Source organism: Budorcas taxicolor, chromosome 5, assembly GCF_023091745.1.
Source record: "Budorcas taxicolor isolate Tak-1 chromosome 5, Takin1.1, whole genome shotgun sequence".
Taxonomy (NCBI): domain Eukaryota; kingdom Metazoa; phylum Chordata; class Mammalia; order Artiodactyla; family Bovidae; genus Budorcas; species Budorcas taxicolor.
In genome coordinates, this window is record NC_068914.1 from 121674232 (window position 1) to 121694128 (window position 19897).

Consider the following 19897-nt stretch of genomic DNA (forward strand, 5'->3'; position numbering starts at 1 on the left):
ACAGAGCCCCTGTTTGAGTTTCCTGAGCTATACAGCAAATTTCCATTGGTTATCTATTTTACATATGGTAATGTAATTTTTCATATTTTCAGGCAGATCCTTTACTGTCTGAACCACCAAGCAAGCTCTTTTGGAACTCCCCTGATCTTGCTGTTTGGAGAGACGGTTCTTTAAGAGATGTTTCTTCACCTCTTTGCTTGGCTCAGTTGGTAAAGAATCTGCCTGCAATGCAGGAGACCAAGGTTCAATCCCTAGATTAGGAAGATCCCCTGGAGAAGGAATGGGTACCTACTCCAGTATTATTGTCTAGAGAATTCCATGGACAGAGGAATTATAGTCATCCAGGGCACTTCCAAGGTGGGCTACAGTCCATAGGGTTGCAAAGAGTGGAACACGACTGAGAGACTAAGACTTTACTTGTCACAAGTAATAAATGCTTCCACTTTGATGGAAAGTACCTGGCATTGTTAGGGGAAGCACACTGACTGAAATCGCCCACCCTGGCCAAGCACCATAGTAACCATTTGCATGAGTTATTTTACTATAGGAGGTCCTGGTAAGGAACATGGAACTAATAAGTCATCACCAACTGGAAGAGTTCAGGAAAGGTCAAAAGGAGACACCATATGTTTGAGCACCTCCCAGAATCCTTCTCGCTGGCATCCATCTTGGCTGGAGAAGGTGTGTACCACTTGAAGGGCTTTGAGTCAGAAGCCTGGCTAAAGACAACTAATCCCATCACCATAAAAACCAAGACTGTGAGTAGGGTAGGTTCCCTTACCCTACTGCTCTCCACCTGGGTGCCCCTTCCCAATAACATCTCTTGCTTTGTCAGCCCATGTGTCTCCTTGGACAATTCATTTCTGAGTGTTAGACAAGAGTCCACTTTTGGGCCCTGGAAGTGGCCCCTCTTCCTGCAACAAACGGTGACTCTGGTGGGGACTCTTCTCTGCTGCGACTGACATCCTGACCACTTGGGGTACTCAGGGAGCAGCTTGCCTGCCAATGGACCAGATCCAGAAGCCACAACAGGGACCCTTTTGTCCCTGGTCTCCTCCTGATGCAGACAACTGGCCAGAATGCCCCGACCAGGTAAGGAACAAGAGACTTTATTGACCACTCTCCCCTTCTCTCTCTCTTTCCTCTCCTTAACCCTTCCTATCCTATCCTACCTTTTTTTCTAGTCCCCCCATCTTGGACACAGGAATCTGATTGAAGGGCCTCAACCTGGGCTGAGGATTGGAGAGTGATCACCTTCTCTTGGCAGAGAACTTGAATTCTGGTTCTGTTCTGATCTGGTTTCTGGTAGGGCCAAGTTTCAATCCTCCCTTCTCTGGAGGCTCAGGGTAAAGTCCTGTAATGCCTAGGTATCTGCAGATGGCAAGAGACGTCTGTAAGGCCACCCTTTTCACCCTCCTTTCCCATCTCCTCCCCCCTCTTCTTTCAACCTGGCTTCTTTTCCTCCCTTTGAAATTTTTGAAGACCTGAGAAATTTTCATTTATTCTGTTAGTACTTGGATCTGAAGTTCTGTGTCTATAGGAAGTTTTCCGAGAGACTGTTATCTTGTATTTAAGGAAGGGTCTGATTAGGACTGCCAGGCCTATATGTGTGTTTTATACTCTGTGTTCTGCATTGTGATTTGTGATGGCCATTTTGCTTTGTGTGGCCACCATTTGGTTTAGACCTGCTGCCATTTTGTTAGAATTTGATTTTCATTCCCTGTGCCTTGAGACCAGGGCTCTCAGGAACTCTTATCTAGACCATCTCTAACTCCCGACACAGAGGAAAAATGGGAAGAAGACTTAAATTTTTATTTATTCCAACTGTTATTTTAAAACTAGTGCATTTTATATTTTAATATTTAATTCATGACTAAGCTTAGAAAATGAAGATAGATCTTGAGTTGTATCTGAATATGTGTATGTCTCAGTATGTCTTTGTCTCTGGATAATATTTTTGAGATTAATTTGTAAATGAACTTTATTTAATTGGCTTAAAGAAAAGCATTCTGAAGGAGATCAACCCTGGGATTTCTTTGGAAAGAATGATGCTAAAGATGAAACTCCAGTACTTTGGCCACCTCATGAGAAGAGTTGACTCATTGGAAAAAACTCTGATGCTGGGAGGGATTGGGGGCAGGAGGAGAAGGGGACGACCGAGGAAGAGATGGCTGGATGGCATCACTGACTCGATGAACGCGACTCTGAGTGAACTCCGGGAGCTGGTGATGGACAGGGAGGCCTGGTGTGCTGCGATTCATGGGGTCACAAAGAGTCGGACACGACTGAGCGACTGAACTGAACTGAACTGAAAGAAAAGCAAGCACTTACAAATCAAATAATTCTAAATTAAACAATGAATTCCAGGTTCATGTGAACTGGGAAATATTTAGTATTAAATTAATATCTGGTACTATGGTTTTTCCAGTAGTCGTGTATGGATGTGAGAGTTGGACTGTGAAGAAAGCTGTCGGACATGACCGAGCAACTGAGCTTAACTGAACTGAACTGCTGAGGAAGGTGATAATGGTTTTACAGAAATAAACAAAGACCACTCAAATGTGAACAAGCTAGGGCTATTTATTCTGAGCTGACTATAGCAAAAAAAGTCAGCCAGCATCATTGTGTTTTGACAAAAACTCAGAGGTAGAAAGAGGAGTTCAGTTCAACTCAGTTCATTCGCTCAGTCATGTCCGACTCTTTGCGATTCCATGGACAGCAGCACACCTGGAAAGTTTTATAGTGGAGAAAAGTAAAGGCTCTAGGTGTGCTGTGATTGGAGGTTGCTGGTATGGGACAACTACAGGTGGACTAACTAGAAGTGAAGCATCCTTGATTAGGGTCCATATTTGGCTTTCTCTACTTGGTCCTAAGTTGAAAGCAGGGGCAAAAACTTGGAAGTTCAGTTCAGTCACTCAGTCGTGTCCGACTCTTTGCAACCCCATGAATCGAAGCACGCCAGGCCTCCCTGTCCATCACCAACTCCCGGAGTTCACTCAGCCCCACGTCCATCGAGTCCGTGATGCTGTCCAGCCATCTCTTCCTCGGTCGTCCCCTTCTGCTCCTGCCCCCAATCCCTCCCAGCACCAGATTCTTTTCCAATGAGTCAACTCTTCACATGAGGTGGCCAAAGTACTGGAGTTTCATCTTTAGCATCATTCCTTCCAAAGAAATCCCAGGGCTGATCTCCTTCAGAATGGACTGGTTGGACTTCCTTGCAGTCCCAGGGACTCTCAAGGGTCTGCTCCAACACCACAGTTCAAAAGCATCAATTCTTCGGCGCTCAGCCTTCTTCACAGTCCAACTCTCACATCCATACATGACTACTGGAAAAACCATAGCCTTGACTAGATGGACCTTAGTCAGCAAAGTAATGTCTCTGCTTTTGAATATGCTATCTAGGTTGGTCATAACTTTTCTTCCAAGGAGTAAGCGTCTTAATTTCATGGCTGCAGTCACCATCTGCAGTGATTTTGGAGCCCAAAAAAATAAAGTCTGACACTGTTTCCACTGTTTCCCCATCTATTTGCCGTGAAGTGATGGGACCAGATGCCATGATCTTCGTTTTCTGAATGTTGAGCTTTAAGCCAACTTTTTCACTCTCCTCTTTCACTTTCATCAGGAGCTATCAGATATTAATCAAGTCTTAGACATTCTGTGCCAATTGTTATGGAGGTTTTTGTTTGGCTTCTTGGACTGTTTGTTAGAGATAGTAGTCTGATTTCCTACATATCTGACTTGCATATATTAGTTTGACTTCCTGGGTTGATTGCTGTAGATTGTGGGTCAGAGTTCTATTTTTACATGTGTAGTCTGGCTATGTCTGTTTGTATATACAGTCTTTCAGTAGATATGCCAGAAATTTTTAGTGTGACATCAAAGAATGACAATAAGATCTTTTCTGATTCTTGGACTCCACTTGGAGTAGATATAACAAGTCAGTGATTTGACTCCAAAATTGGCAAGAAGCAGAGAACATTATCTACTAGCACTTATGTAATATAAATATTTTGTATTTAATAACATTTGTTTGTTTGTTTGTTTGGTTTTTTTTGACTTTACATTTTGCAATTACTCCTAGGATATTTGTTTGCTTAAATACAATATGTAGATATGGCTTAAGGGATTATTTTCTTATGATGTCCAATTTTGTTTGGAGAGGGGACATTTTTTGGTGATAGGAATCTGTGCAAGTTGGTACATGTGTATATGCAGTGAAAATAAATTGGAAAATATTTCTATTAATAAGTCTTCCTATCCAGCAGAAACAAATGTTTACATTTGTTATGCTTCTGCCTATCAATGCAGAGAACGACTGAATTGCTTTGTTAACTTTTGTCATTGAAGAAACCTTTTCTTTTTTAGCCACACTGTGCACCAGTCAGGGAATGAACCTGTGCCCCCTGCATCAGGAGCACAGAGTCTTAAACACTGGACTGCCAGGGAACTCCCAAGAGAACCTTTTTCTTTCTTCTTTAAGTATTTATTTATTTATTTTAAAAATGTATTTGGCTCTGTCAGGTCTTAATTGTGGCACGTGGGATCTTCCAGGATCTTTCACTGTGGCATGTGGGCTCTTGGTTGCAGTGCACAGGCTTCTTTCTAGTTGTGGAGCACAGGCTCTAGAGTGAACAGGCTCAGTAGTTGAGGTGCAGGCTTAGTGGCCCCGCTGCATGTGGGATTTTAGTGCCCTAACCATGGATCGAACTCTTGTTCTCTGCCATTGCAAGGCAGATTCCTAACTGCTACACCACCAGGGAAGTCACAAGATTCTTTTTTTTTTTTATTGCCTGGAAAATCCCATGAACAGAGGAGCATGTCTGGCTATAGTACATAAGGTCACAAAGAGTTGGACATTACTGAAGGGACTGAGCACACATTTTTTAAATGGAGGAAAATTGCTTCACAATGTTGTGTTGTTTTCTGCTGTACAACAATACAATCAGTCACAAGTATATATATATATATATATATATATATATATATATATAAAACCTCCCTCTTGAATATATATCACCTCTCTCTTGAATCTCTCTCTCCTCCCCACATCCCATCAACCCATTTTTTCTTTAAGGTGCTCATAAATGAGTAGAGTATCTCTGGTCCAGTTACCTTTGATTTAGTTGCCTCCTCAGAACTAGATGAATTTCTTTAACCTGTTTTCTTCCCACTTTTCAACATGCACATTTCTCTTTTCTTTCCTTTTTCAAATAGCTAGGTAACCCTTTGGTAGTATGCCTCCTGTTATCCAACCAGGGTCAGCAAGTTATTTCTAAAATACCCAGGTAGTGCTTGGCAGGCCATACAGCCTCTGTTGTTAACTACTCAGCTCTGTTGTTAACTACTCAGCTCTGTTGTTGTAGTTTAAAAGCAACCATAGACAATGCATAAATGAATGGTGTGACAATTTCCCAATAAAATGTTATTTGTAGACATTTGATTTATTCATAGAAAATTTGATTTTCTTATAATTTTCATATCATGAAGAAATTCTCCTTTTAATTTTCCAATGATTAAAAAATGCAAAAGCCATTTTTAGCTAATGGGTTGCACAAAAATATTCAGAGGCTCAGATTTGGTTCACAGGCTATAGTTTGCTAATCATTGATGTAGACTAAGAAATAAGTGAGATAAAGTGAGTGACTAGGCCTCTCTGTGTAAGGTTTGTTCACTCTTCCTAGCCACTTCATCCACATAGCTTAACTTTTGGGACAGAGAACATTTTCCTTAGAAATTTTTTCTAGAAAGATGATAAATCAATAAATAAACAACTACTTATTTTTGGACATTTTTGCAAAGCTAATTTTATTGAAGTAAGCAATTTGTTCATTTAGTCAAACAGTTCTTCTTCATCCACCTGGACAAAAATTTACTTACCAAGTAATAGTTGACTAATCAGTTCTCACTTTGAGGTCCTCATCTCACTGTGTCCACCAATCCTAAACTATTATGTTGCAAATTTTGTCCAATCCCAGTCAATTTTCCTTCTTGAAAGATCAGTCAAAGCCACTTGAACTCAAGGCTCCAAAACCCTATAAATATCTTCCTCTGACTGCACTCTTCTGAAACATTACTAAAGTGGTGTTCTTCCTCACTGCAGAAAGTCTAACAAATTAAGGTTTGCATGATTAACAGCTTTTGCTAGCAGTCAGTTGACCTGAGGAACAACAGCTCCATCCTCAATTTCTGGTTTTGTATTTCTTTCCTGTTTTTTAGATTTCAAGACAGGCTAACTTGCATGTACTTAATAATTATGTCATTCTTACCCTGGGTTCTAACTATTCTTACTAGCACACACAGTGTTGTCTCTTTTTCAGCAAGGTTGAAATTGTGAATGTCTTTTCCTCCTAAGTAGTTTTACTGCTGAAATATAATTCATACACTATACAATTCACCTAAAGTGTATCATCAATGGTTTCCAGAAGTACTTTTAAAGGTTGTAGTTTGTATATACCATAAAATGTACCATTTTAACCATTTTTAGCATATAATTCAGTGGTATTTTCTTTTTTATATAATTCAGTGGTATTAATAACATTCACAATGTTGTACCATTACCCCTACCTAGTTCCATAACTTTTTCATCTCAAAGAAATACTCTAAGCAATAACTCCCCCAACCGTCCCTCCAGTATCTGATAACCTCTATCTCCTTTCTGTCTGTATCAATGTACCCATTCTAGATGTTTCATGTAAATAGAGTCATATAATAGTTATCTATTTGTATCTGGCTTGAACTTCCCTAGTGGCTTCAGTGGTAAAGAATCTGTCTGCAATGTGAGAGACTCGGGTTCGACCCCTGGGTCAGGAAGATCCCCTGGAGAAGGGAATGGCAACTCTTTCCAGTATTCTTGCCTGGAAAACTTCATGGACAGAAGACCAAGGGGTCTGGTGGGCTACTGTCCATGGGGTTGCAAAGAGCTGGACATGACTGAGCAACTAACACACACACATCTGGTTTATTTCACTTAGCATTATGTTTTCAAGGTTCATGCAATGTTGTAGCATGTGTCAGAACTTCATTCTTTTTAAGATTCTTTTCATGATTGAATAATATTCTATTGACCATTTATACCATAGTTTGTTTATCTATGCATTTGTTGATGGACATTTGAATTGTTTCCACCTTTTGGCTAATGTGAATAATGAGACAATGAATACTGGTGTACAAGCATCTGGTTAGGTTCCTGCTTTTAGTTCCTTCAGGTATATGCTTCCTAGTGAAATTACTGAGTCATACAGTAATTCTATGTTTAGCTTTTTGAGGAAGTGCCAAATTCTTTTTGTGTGTGTGTTAGCAGTACTATCAATAATGTATAGCAATTTCTCCACATTTTCATTAACATTTGTTATTTTATTTTTTTCAAAAAAAGAAAAATTATAGCCATCAAAGTACACGTGAAGTGGTTAAAATCATTTTGAATGATAATTTTTAAAAAGTTGTAAACTCATTCTGTAGCACTAACTGGTACAACTAGTGAAAATGACTAATTGTTCTACCTTCACACTGGATTGATCACTCAGCTAGGTACAGAATTTTATGTTGAAAATGAAATTCCCTCAGAATTTTAAAGATATTGCCCAGATTCTTTAAAAATATTCTTTTTATACTTATTTTCTTGCAAACATCATCTTGGGTCCAAGATAAGGAAATGGAAAGACATGGTCGTGAAGAAACTATTTAATATTCTGAAGATTACCCTTATCTATATCCTGAGTCATTTTGGCATATGTGCATAACAGGACATATTAAAATTTTTTTTTAATTATGCATTTATATGGTTCAAAATGCAAAAATTACAAAAGAATACTGAGTGAAAAATTTTCTTCCCAATGCTGAGCCAGCTAGTGCCAAAATAATGTTGTATTAAAAAACCACCAACACCCAGTGGCTTACAACAATGACTTGTTTTTCTTACCTGTTTCTCTGTGGTCAGTGGATAACTCTGTTCACACTGGGGCTTAGCTTCTTGGGTTCCAAGATTCAAGCTAGGAACATGTCTGTTTCTATGTCTTACCTTAGAACTCAGGCTGAAGAAGTTTCTGTTGGTGTATGTTCTTTAGGCAAACGGTAGAATAAGAATCAAGTCAAATATATTTCAGACCTCTGCTCTTGTCTGTTTGCTAGTGAAACTGAATAGCACCCAAAGCCTTTTTGTGTCCCCATTTCTTCTTTGGAATAAAAAAAGACTTTAGCTGCTAAAACATTCCCTGAGTTCCAAAGGGCAGATTCAAACAGAGTCCTTAATTAGGGAAGGGAAGGAATGCAGGAACAATGGAGGGGCAGTTAGGAAAAAATGCTGCAGGGCTTCCTGGTGGCTCAGTGATAAAGAATCTGCTGGCCAGTGCAGGAGACACAGGTTCGATCCCTAGTCTGGGAAGATCCCACATGCCTCAGAGCAACTCAATCTGTGTGCTGCAACTATTGAGCATTGTGCTTTAGAGCCTGGGAGCCACAACTACTGAAGCCTGTGAGCCCTACAGCTGATTCTCTGCAACAAAAGAAGCCACTGTAATGAGAAGCCCGTGCAAAGCCTAGGCACCCCAACTAGAGAGTAGCCCTGACTCACCACACTTAGAGCAAAGCCCATGCAGCAATGAAGACTCAGCGGAACCGAAGAGAAATTTTGAAAAAAGAAAAAAAATTTTTTTTAAAGGAAACAATACTACCGTGATAAAGCAGGGTCCTGGTTCCTCCTCAAGGGGCATATATAACAATAAATCTGAGTTCTTCTGTAGGAACTAAGGCCCTCACCCAGGTGGGTGAGCTCAAGATTCCTGGAATACCACCCTGTTACCTCACCATCCACCAATTAGAAGAAAATTACACACCCATCAATCCTCACTTCAAATTTCACTTATAAAAACTCTTTCATGAAAACCCATATGGGAGTTTGAATTTTTTGAGCTGCTGCTGCTGCTGCTAAGTCACTTCAGTTGTGTCCGACCCCGTGCGACCCCAGAGATGGCAGCCCACCAGGCTCCACCATCCCTGGAATTCTCCAGGCAAGAACGCTGGAGTGGGTTGCCATTTCCTTCTCCAATGCAGGAAAGTGAAAAGTGAAAGAAGTCGCTCAGTCATGTCCGACTCTTTGCAACCCCATGGACTGCAGCCTACCAGGCTCCCCCGTCCATGGGATTTTCCAGGCAAGAGTACTGGAGTGGGGTGCCATTGCCTTCTCCAAGTGCTAACAGCAGAACCCACCAATTTTCTCAACTTCTTCCTCTGTACCAGTTTTCTAATGGGGTAGAAACCCAACCTGAATGCTGTCACTGTCGGTCAGTCCACTAACTGTCACAACTAGAGTGGGAGATCAGGAGATAAGGAAATACTGACAGCTAAAATGGGCATTAACCAAGGAAGCAACTGACAGTAAGAGCAACCTGCTTCCACCACCCCTCCCACCATCATACGAACCATGATACAGTCTATAAGCTATGCCCCAAATAGAATGTAGCCACAGCTGCCAGAGAAAGTCACTCTGCTCTCATCCCAGCTCAATGTAAGGTTCACCCAGTATACAGAATGCTGAATATGGATTCTAACACTGAGATTTTTACCTAGCCTGATCCCCAGGAAACAAAAGCTTGTGGCTCAGAATCATGCAGTAAAGCCAAAATAAAGCAAAGACTTGACATGAATCATGCATCACCAGGAGACTTTGCCTTAAGCCAAAGTGGGGAACCCATCACACCAGCCGTGACAGTGATCACCTGGCTTCCTCGCTCAACACTCTGTGATTTGTTCGACTCTGGATGACTTCTGTGATAACTCCGCTCCTGTACTTGGAGCATCAAAACTTGCTGTGCTGTGATCTAGACTGCACTTCTGGTTCCAAAATGCAGCAATATCTCAGATTCATCCATTTGGGATTCAGAGATAGTTTAATTACCTGTCCAAGGTGTTGAGCTTCACTTAGCAAATGACGCCATAAACATCACAGTAAGAATCTTTATTTCAGCTTTTGGTCATTTTGTTGCCAAAATGGCCTTTTTTGCAGTCTGTCTGTACAGCCCAGCAAAACAATGTCACCTGAAATTTCCAATTATGCTTGATTTCTATAGAATTCAAGGCCTATTTATCAAGAACACACCACTCAACAAAGATCATACTCTCCTCCTCCAAATTTGGCACCAAAAAACAGCTACTAATTTCTTCTGAATAGTTATCAAAATGCAACAAAAATTCTGATGCAAATGAAGTTGCTCCCTTTAAAACACTGAATCTGAAATATAATCTCAAATTCCCTTGAACCTGTAAGCAGAAATATCCTTTATGAAAGATGCTCATGCTAGTAGACAATGTCTTGACTTTCTTCCATTGTGAAAAATACCCAAGACTAGGATCTAGACAGACAGACTACATAGCATGCTGGGATAAATCAGAATCCTGAAATAAGGAAGAACTGTGAAACTCTGCTTCAGTTATTACTTTTGGGCAGATCATACGTATGTGGCTCAAAAACTATCCTCAAAGGAAGTCAAGCTATCGGGTTTTCTTCCAACAGATTACAAAACTTGATTTTGAAATTATTTTTTCGTTGAAAGGTAACAGATTTTCTTAATTTGTAACATTACACACTTTGATGTATAAAAAGGAAACTGAAAGCTTAAGATTCAAAATACTCTTGATTCTAAGGTTAGTCCTCTGGAATGGACTCATACAAAAAACAAGCAGAGTAAGCCAGGGAGTGTTCTATAAACATGCTCATGCAGCAGCTTTAAAGAAGGAGCACAATTTACAACCCTGTGCTGGAAATGTATTTGTGTGCTTAATGGTTATTCTCTTTGATTGAACACTTTAAGTTTGTTGCCAAGAGTTTGTTTACATTGAGGAAATTAGCTACACTTAGTTTGAGTCTTCAACAATTGAAATTATTGGAAAGTATGAGACTTTTTAAAAAGACAAATGTAATGACATGTCCAAAAGCAGAACTTGGTGAGCATGGAGACCAATTTAAGAGACGTCAAAAGACAATTTTCCATGGATCTGCAACACTCATGTATGTTTAGTCCATGTGCTCCAGAACTATCTGTCCAGGAATGCAAGCAGGCAGCCCTAGGAGGATGGAGATGGGGCCTCCTTCTACAGCAGACATATTTGCATTTCCAGATAAGTACAGATCAAAAGGGTGACTCCTTTCATGGGATTTACATATGTCTTTCCCCAGAAACATTTGCTTACATTCAGATGAACAATGAACAAAGTGTAGATTTGCCAGCATGTAAGATCACAGTCTCCTCAAGTTGGGCTTCATCTTGCATATTGCACCTTGAAAGCATGTGTAAGGCAACTTCTGGTCCTCCCTGTGTCACGGTCTGGAGGTTGGAGCTCAGGGAACTAGAGCTAGGAAGTTACTGTGGCTGCTGTCTTTGCTGTTAGTTCACATTTTTATTGTTGACAAAGACCTCTCCTGTTTTTTGCCAGTGTGTATATAAAAACCTGCAGTAGAGTAACTTGCTAGCTTGCAAGCAGTTTAAAATATCACACCCTTCACAGTTTCTAACTTAAGAAGATGTTATGAAAAGATGAGTCAGGAAAGAGTGAATACCTAAGTGTCATTTGAATAAACTGGGATGTCTGACCCCCTCCTAGAGTGACAGTGAGTCTCCTAGTTTAAGCATAATAGGACTCTTGAAAGTGAAGGTGGAAATGTGGGAGGATAGTTTGTGTTCCCATAAGGTGACATGAAAGTAAAAATTATAGTCCCCAATTTAAAAAGTAAATTTTATGATCCGTGCCCACAATGGGTTTTTATTTCACAAATTCAAAAGGTAAACACCTATAGTAGGAAAAAGTGGACTTTTTAAAACACCCAGAGAGTGACTAGAATGCCAACAAGGAGATGAAGCCAGCTGCCAGCAAAAATCACTGAGGCATGAACTCATATACTCACATGACAAAACCTTTCCTGCATTTACTCTTTTCTTTGTTTGCTTTCCAAAACTGCTCTGTTTGTTTTTTGGGGGGTGGGGTGGGGTGAGTGTCGGCAGAGAATAGGGCTGTGCCATGTGGCATGTGGGATCTTAGTTCCCTGAGCAGGGATTGAACCCATGCCCTCTGTAGTGGAAGCACAGAGTCTTAACTACTGGAGTGTTGGAGAATTCCTCCAAGGCTTCTCTTGATGTTTATTTCAATTAAAACATGAGTTAGCTAGTGTGGATGCTAGGGGTTGAAGTGGAGGTAAAGGTCAAAAGTATTCACCTTACTAATGTGATCTGTCTCACCCAGGTATTCTCAAAAGGGTTCTGCACACAATCAGTTCATGGAAAATGACTTAGTATCCTGAGGCTTGTGAAAGGCAAGACCTCCAATTTGAGCGTCCCTGGTGGCTCAGACGGTAAAGCATCTGCCTACAATGCGGGAGACCCGGGTTCAATCCCTGGGTTGGGAAGATCCCCTGGAGAAGGAAATGGCAACCCACTCCAGTACTCTTGCCTGGAAAATTCCATGGACTGAGGAGCCTGGTAGGCTACAGTCCATGGGGTCACAAAGAGTTGGACATGACTGAGTGACTTCACTTTCTTTCACTTTCATTAGAGATCTGAGGGGTGAGCAGGCTTGGTAGACCAAGGAGCAGGGTCTTTCTTTGGGAGTGGGGGTGGTAGTAATAATAACTAAGAGTCAGGCAAATAGGAGATGGTGGGAGGGAGGAAGAGATCTGAGATCTCCAGGTGGTTGTAAGTCAGCCATGTCCCAGTTATATACTAAGTGCTGGGTGGTCAAGAGTTTTCATAATACACGTCATAGGTAAAGTTGCATATGTTTAACAGTGTGGACCATTTTTAATCTCCTCTTCATATCCTAAAATACAGTATTTAGGAAAAGATGGAATTCTTTTCCTACTGGGTCATCGCAAGCCCTATAAATACACCTCTGAGGTTTTTGTGTGTGTGTGTGTTTTTAATAATTGCAATTTTGGTGTTTTTGGATTCACTGGGTCTTAGTTGCTGCTTAGGCGTTCTCTAGTTATGGTGAGCAGGGGCTACTCTTTGTCGTGGTAAGCAGGCTTCTTATTGAGGTGGCTTGTCTTGTTGCAGGGCACAGGCCCTAGGTGCACAGGCTTCAGCAGTCGGCAGTGCACTGGCTCAGCACTGGTGGCACACAGGCTCAGTTGCTCCATGGCAGGTGGAATCTTCCCAGACCAGGACTCAAACCCATATCCCCTGCATTGGCAGGAGAATTCTTATCAATTGTATCACTAGGAATGTCCAATAACAACAATTTATTGATTATCTATATCTATCTCTCTATATATCTGTATCTATAGGCCTTCCGAGGCCAGGGGTGGCAGCCGAGAGGAGCTACCGTGAGTCCGAGGTCAGTGGCAGCCGGGAGGAGACACCCCGCATCCGAGTCCAGGGGCGGTGGCCAAGAGGAGCCACCCTGCGTCCGAGGTCAGGGGTGGCCAGGAGAAGCCACCTTGCTCCCGAGGCCAGGGGCTGTGGCCCTGAGGAGACACGCCGCACCGGACGCGAGGGGCGGTGGTGAACGGGAGGAACAACCCAAGGGCACAGAAGGGCCTAGAGGAGCTATCCTACTTTGAAGGTAGGAAGGGTGGTGGTAAGGAGATACCCCTCATCCAAGGGAAGGAGCAGCGGCTGTGCTTTGCTGGAGTAGTCGTGAAGAGATACCCCATGCCCAAGGTAAGAGAAACCCAAGTAAGATGGTAGCTGTTGCAAGAGTGCATCAGAGGCCCGACACACTGAAACCATACTCACAGAAAACTAGTCAATCTAATCACACTAGGACCACAGCCTTGTCTAACTCAGTGAAACCAAGTCATGCCTGTAGGGCAACCCAAAATGGGCGGGTCATGGTGGAGAGGTCTGACAGAATGTGGTCCACTGGAGAAGGGAATGGCAAACCACTTCAGTATTCTTGCCTTGAGAACCCCATGAACAGTATGAAAAGGCAAAATGATAGGATACCGAAAGAGGTAGTCCCCAGGTCAGTAGGTGCCCAATATGCTACTGGAGGTCAGTGGAGAAATAACTCCAGAAAGAATGAAGGGATGGAGCCAAAGCAAAAACAATACCCAGCTGTGGATGTGACTGGTGATAGAAGCAAGGTCCGATGCTGTAAAGAGTAATATTGCATAGGAACCTGGAATGTCAGGTCCATGAATCAAGGCAAATTGGAAGTGGTCAAACAGGAGATGGCAAGGGTGAACGTCGACATTCTAGGAATTAGCAGACTAAAATGGACTGGAATGGGTGAATTTAATTCAGATGACCATTATATCTACTACTATGGGCAGGAATCCCTCAGAAGAAATGGAGTAGCCATCATGGTCAACAAGAGAGACCAAAATGCAGTACTTGGATGCAATCTCAAAAACGACACAATGATCTCTGTTCATCTCCAAGGCAAATCATTTAATATCACAGTTATCCAAGTCTATGGATAACTTATAGACTTATCCAAGTCTATCCCCAACCAGTAATGCTGAAGAAGCTGAAGTTGAATGGTTTTATGAAGACCTACAAGATCTTTTATTGCTAACACCTAAAAAAGATGTCCTTTTCATTATAGGGGACTGCGATTCATGGGGTCACAAAGATTCGGACATGACTGAGTGACTGAACTGAACTGATAGCCCTTCCCTGGTGGCACAGTGGTATAAGAACCCGACTGCCAATGCAGAAGATACAAGAGATGTGGGTTCAATTCCTGGGTCAGGAAGATCCCCTGGAGGAGGAAATGGTAACTCAATCCAGTATTCTTGCTTGGAAATTTCCATGGGCAGAAGAGCCTATTGTCCATGGGATATCTATAGTTCTATGTTTACACATAATTGAAATAATGACTATAATAGAACAAGAGGAGGGAGGAAAGAGTCAAGACTATTTTGGTATTACAGGTACTTGTACTACACAGGAACTGGTATGGTTTATTTGAAAAAAAAAAAAAGGAAGAGCAACAGAAATGGTAAATATTTGCATAAACATAGTAGACTCCCATTCCCTTTAACTCTTAAAAATACTTGATTGAAAGTGAAAACCATACCATTTGATGGGATTTCAATGTATGAAGATATAATATATAAGGCACCTGCAAGACAAAGGAAAGGGAGTGAAAAGACATGAAGACTGATAAGGTGGCTACATTTCATTTGAAATTTTAAAATATGTATTCTAAGTAGACTCTGAAAAGTATATATATATGAATATTGCAATCTCTGTAGTTCTAACTAAAAAAAAAAAAAAAAAACAAACAAACTACCAAGAGACATAGTGATAAAAATCATAAATGAGCTCAAATAAAATACAAAAATATTCAAATAATCCAAAACAAAGCAGGAAAGGGGGACAAAGGAATGAAAAGGGGGGCACAAACAATAAATGTAATTAAATGGCAGACTAAAATTCAAGCATACCAGTATTTTCTTTCAATATAAATCCATTAAACACATTAATTAAAAGACAGAGCTTATCAGCAGAGACACACTAACTTTATTTTGTCTAAAATCTAACTTTATTTTGTCCAGACACCCAATATAAATATAACAATATAGGCAAGTTGAAAGCAAACATCTAAATAAAGGTATACCATGTAAACAGTAAACAAAAGAAATCAGTAACAACTGGGGTATCTTAAATTTGATGTCAGATCTCTTGTGGATATCTCTAGCTTGGTGAACTCTCTTCCTTAAGACTGATGCACTAAGGAAAACTTCCCAGTTCAACCATGAGTTACCAAGATGATTTTGTTTTGTTTGGGGATTGTTTTTAAGGACTTGGCCTTCCCTGGTGGCTCAGATAGTAAGGAATCTGCCTGCGATGCAGGAGATATGAGTTTGATCCCTGGGTTGGAAAGATTCCACTGGAGAAGGGAAAGGTTACCACTCCAGTATTCTTGCCTGGAGAATTCCATTAACAGAGTAGCCTGGTGGGTCCATGGGGCTACAAAGAGTCAGACATGACCAAGAGACTAATAATTTCACTGTAACAACTGTACATATAAATGAGAATGATCCATCTTTCTCTTGCATTTTACTAATGGCTATTTGCTGTGCAGTTGGCTTACCATAAATACCTTGAAAAGAGTAATAAGAATACAGATTTCAAGAAAAAAGAGGCTTTTTTAAAATCATGATCACATTTTCTTATCACAGAAATATACTGTGTTTTAATAATGCTCACTTGAGAAAGGATCAGGTCTTATTGCTTAGAAATTTATCATTTAGATTGTAAAGGGTAATCTTTAATCAGTCATCCAGGGAATGACAAGATAAGTTAAGCAGGGCTCCAAATTAATTTTTAATACCTTAATATGACTCAAAATTTTTTTAAACTACAAATGGTAAGATATATTACCATAAACTACAAATGGTAAGAAGATATTAAGGAGAGGTGGCAAGAATACACAGAAGAACTGTACAAAAAAGGTCTTAATGACGTGGATAACCACAATGGTGTGGTCACTCACCTAGAACCAGTCATCCTGGAGTGTGAAGTCAAATGGGCCTTAGGAAGCATTACTATGAACAAAGCTAGTGGGGGTGATGGAATTCCAGCAGAGCTATTTCAAATCCTAAAAGCTGATTTTGCTACACTCAATATGGCAGCAAATTTGGAAAACTTAGCAGTGGCCACAGGACTGGTAAAGTTCAATTTTCACTCCAGTCCTAAAGAAGGGCAGTGCCAAAGAATGGTCAAACTACCAGATAATTGCTCTCATTTCACATGCTAGCAAGGTAACGCAACAGTTAGAACTGAACATGGCACAATGAACTGGTTCAAAATTGAGAAAGGAGTAAGACAAGGCTGTACATTGTCACTCTGTTTATTTAACTTCTGTGCAGTGTACATCAAGTGAAATGCTGGGCTGGGTGAAGCACAAGCTGGAATCAAGATTGCTGGGAGGAATAGCAGTAACCTCAGATACGCAAATGATATAACCCTTATGGCAGAAAGCAAAGAGGAACTAAAGAACCTCCTGATGAAGTTGAAAGAGGAGAGCAAAAAAGCTGGCTTAAAACTCAACATTCAAAAGACAAAGATTATGGTATCTGGTCCCATTACTTCATGGCAAAAAGATGGGGAAACAATGAAAACAGTAACAGATTTTATTTTCTTGAGCCCCAAAATCACTGCAGATAGTGACTCCAGCCATGAAATTAAAAGACACTTGCTCCTTGGGAGAAAAGCTATGACAAACCTAGACTGTGTATTCAAAAGCAGAGACATTACTTTGCCAGCAAAGGTCCGTATGGTCAAAGGTATTGTTTTTCCAGTAGCCATGTACGAATGTGAGAGTTGGACCAAAAAGAAGGCTGAGCACTGAAGGAAGAACTGATGCTTTTGAACTATGATGCTGGATAAGACTCTTGAGAATCACTTGGATGGCAAGGAGATCAAACCAGTCAGTCCTAAAGGAAATCAACCATGAACATTCATTGGAAGGACTGATGCTGAAGAATACTTCAATATCTTAGCCACATGATGCTAAGAGTGGACTCATTGGAAACGACTCTGATGCTGGGAAAGATTGAGGGCAGGAGGAGAAGGGGTTGACAGAGGATGAGATGTTTGGAAGGCATCACTGACCTAATGGACATGGGTTCAAGCAAGTTCTGAGAGATGGTAAAGGATGGAGAAGCCTGGCATGCTGCAGTCTATGGGGCTGCGAAGAATTGAACATGAGTGAGTGACTGAACAACAGCAAGAACTATGTGCTATGTGCTAAGTTGTTGTAAAAACCACTGTGAAATTTTCAAAAATATTTTAAGAATTTTCAAGGACATTTGTAAAGAGATAAGACCAATCTCTGAAGCTATCTAAGCTTTCTGCATACCAGAGATAATTTAAATTTTTCTTCTTGAATATCTGAAATATAACACAGAAGATGTTTTCTCCAAAACACTGGTTCAATAAAACACTTCTGTAAAATTCTCTCTCTCATTCTTATTTGTAGATAATCACATCTGTGGATAACTATGTTTATCCCTTATGTTTTACTCATATTACCAACATTGTCTTGAATGCAAATGTCTTGCTTGGGCATGTTGCTAAAATACCTTCAAGCTCACTTCAGAGAACCTCCCACTCGGAAAATGAATCTGTATTCAATGGGATTCTTTCAGTTTCAAACAACAGAAATCAAAATCAGAGTAGTTTAATTACAAGGCCAATATATTGGTTTGTGTATGCACATGCTTGCTCAGTCGCTCAGCCATGTCCCACTCTTTGCGACCCCATGGGCTGTAGCCTTCCAGGCTCCTCTGTCCATGGGTTTTCCCAGGCAAGAGTACTGGAGTGGGTTGCCATTTCCTCCTCCAGGGGATCTTCTGACCCAGGAACTGAACAAGCATCACCTACATTAGCAGGAAGGCTTTTTACCACTGTGATACCTGGGAAGACCAATATATTGGTTTATCACACTAGAAATTTCATGAGTAGGTCTAGTTTCAGACACTTCATAAATCAAGAACTAAATCAGTATTACAGTTTGAAACTGCTTTTTCAAATACTCTGTTTTAATTTTTCCCCTGCCATTTCTCTAACCCGCTTTCCTCTGTAAATTGATGTTGTTCTCTCTCAATACAGATAGACTTTTTCATGGGGACACATTTTCTATTATCTTCATATTATCCCAACATATTATCCAACAGAGCGATTTCTGTGCTAGCTTTGGTAGATATGTCTGTTAAATATGTGCCTAGTACACTGAAGTATTAGTTAATGCTTCTATAAAAATTTACTGATAAAAATCAATCAATAATTAGAGAGAAATAGAGAAATAGAGAATTTTATTTGAGCCAATATGAGGATTATAACATGGGAGACAGTTTTTCAGAAAACTCTGAGGACTGTTCCACTTGTTAGAAATTAAAGGCACAGTCACATACATTTTTGAGATGACACACTGACGTCTTATATATAGTTCACCAAAGGTATATAGTCTAAATCTGCACATAAAATGAGAGCAGCTGGTCACCATGACCACTTACAGAATACGGAAAAGAAAAATTATGCTTCCCAATTTCAAAACTCACTACAAAACAACAGTAATCAAAGCAGCGTTATACTGGCATAAAGATAGACATATGGATCAATGAGATAGACTTGAGAAGCCAGAAATAACCTATACATTTATGGCCAGTTGACTTTTAACATCAGTGTCAAGGCCATTCAGTGAGGAAAGAATAGTCTGTTCAACAAATGATGCTGGGACAAGTAGATATCCATTTGCCAAAAGAGTGAAGTTGTACCTCTACCTCATATCATATTCAAAAACTAAAGTGGATTATTGACCTAAATATGAGTCAAGATTATAAACTTTAGATGAAAACAGAGTAAATACCCATGATCTCACATTGGCAATCCACACAAAGCACAAGCAACAAAAGAAAAAATATTTGAGCTTCATCAAAATTAAAAACTTTTGTACATCAAAGAACATTATCAAGAAAGTAAGAAGACAACATACAGAATGGATGAAGATAATTGCAAGTCATATATCTGATAATAGTCGTGGGAAAACATTCGCCAGATGTCTTTGCAAAACCATTAGAAAAAGTAACAGGAAACAGAAATAAAAAATAACAAGGGTGCATGGGCTGATTGGCTGGGGTCAGAGTGACCTCTTCTAGCAGATGGAGAGCGAGGAGTATGGACTTAGGAACGTCGAGTCAGCACAAGTTAGAAAGCTGCTTGCGCACACAGTGTTTCTGTGATGTTCCTGCCGGGATCTTTTCTCCCAGCCAAATGGTGCCCTTTGTATAGAAAACAACATAGAAGTGCAAAAGAAAAACATTAACTGGGGACATGACTGGGAACGTGGAAAACTTATTTTATCTGAAAAAACAGATACTTCCTGAATACCAAGACGCTCAATAAAACTGATGCGGCATTGGATGTCGAGACTGTTGATCCTCGAGGTCTTGAGTCCC